Genomic DNA, 1539 nt, shown 5'->3' on the forward strand with positions numbered 1-1539 from the left:
ATAGAAAAATTAAGACACGTCACGACACAAACTATCAGGATTTCACTGTAAACACTCCAGGGGGCAGAAATTATTCTGGAGTCCTCCCTTGCCTCACGGCGTGGTTTAGGTATTAAACGAGAAGTGACAAGAGTCACTGTTCGATTTTCTTCGGCTGTGATGGCTTTTTAAATGTATTTTATCGGAAAAACTGAAGCTGTGTCAGTTACGCGCCCTAACTCATACGCCTCACACTGGAACACGACCCTGCATTAGTTTTGAGAAAAATAAATGCTCATAACTGCCCCATTTTGTAGGCGAACACCACCACAATCTCATAGTGCGATTGAGGTGTCCTACGCCTCACACTGGAACACGTGTCACTACCAGGAAGATGAAATATAACCCTGCAAGCATTTAGAGACGCTGAAAAATAATACACTTCTTTTTTTCGATTGTACTTTTAGGCCCCGAAGGGCCAGCCAAAAATTGCCTCGGCCGACGGTATTTCACGTCGTCCAGGCGGGGCATTGGGAAAAGTTTTCAACTAGCAATAGTCGCTCCTCAGTCGAGACTTCATGGGATGCGACACTGCCTCTGCGCAAAGCTGACGTCACGTCGGCAGTGCAGGGTGGTCGTTCTCGTGAAACCTGCTCCATGGCCTGGTTGCCGTCTTTATGTCGGCGAACAAAACTGCCATGCTACTCACCCTGAAGAGAGATCGTTGCCACATATCAGCGTCACCACGCAGCTCACACGAGCCTTTTAGTTGAAACGACGTAACACTAGTCAGTTTCATTAGTCAATGAATCCATTATGCCTATATACTGTTACGTGCTGGCTTGCGAATGCGAGACAGCAGTCCACTTCTAATGAAAGTCGCCTCGTGCTCGTAGCGTCTGCTGCGCAGCCGCTGAAACCTGTCCGTAGGCCACGCCTCAGCGCGTGCAAAGGCATGTGTTTTCTTTCTTCTTTTCATGTTTCACAACTTGTTTCTAGAGGAGTGACAGCTGCGTTAAGATGATCACTGCCTCCGCGTGGGGGGTATTGTGACGTGCTCCCTTTTAGCGAAAGGTGACAGTCTCTTCCTTCGATGCTGTTTTGTGTGTTTTCATGTCATCGTATCAAACAAAATAGTAATGATAAAAATGAAAGTTGTAGGCATAGGTCTGAAAGATGTCGCCAGGCGCTTGAACTTGCAGTCCACAGCTAACAAGTTTAGGGAAGTTCGGTTTTAAAAAAAATGAAATAACAATAGAATTAAAAAAACTAGAAATAAGAAGGACAAAACTAACCCCTTCTCTTATCTGCGAGCGGCGATGATAGTGGCCAGGTTGCTATTCGCGACAGTTCAATGCCCTATCACTTCATTTGCCATTTGCTACAGCACTGAACGGAAGCGCGGCGGATGAGACGTGTGGGAGCAGCCGGAATCAACATTGCCCGAGTCAGTGCATGCATTTTTAGTGTGCATATCTTGGTATTGAGATGCACAGATGATAGGCAAAACTTATTACTTGCATTCGTCTGGAATAAGCTGTCCTAAGGTGTTCGGTCAAC

General features: G+C 46.3%; 1 non-coding gene across 1 annotated transcript; it reads right to left on the reverse strand.

Moving 5' to 3' along the window:
- Positions 1-446: 446 nt before the first annotated feature.
- Positions 447-588, reverse strand: LOC144126442 (U4 spliceosomal RNA). The gene has a single exon (XR_013313493.1). It is a non-coding gene; the product is annotated as a U4 spliceosomal RNA (small nuclear RNA).
- Positions 589-1539: the final 951 nt, after the last annotated feature.

This window comes from Amblyomma americanum, chromosome 3 (assembly GCF_052857255.1).
Source record: "Amblyomma americanum isolate KBUSLIRL-KWMA chromosome 3, ASM5285725v1, whole genome shotgun sequence".
In the NCBI taxonomy this organism is placed as follows: Eukaryota; Metazoa; Arthropoda; class Arachnida; order Ixodida; family Ixodidae; genus Amblyomma; species Amblyomma americanum.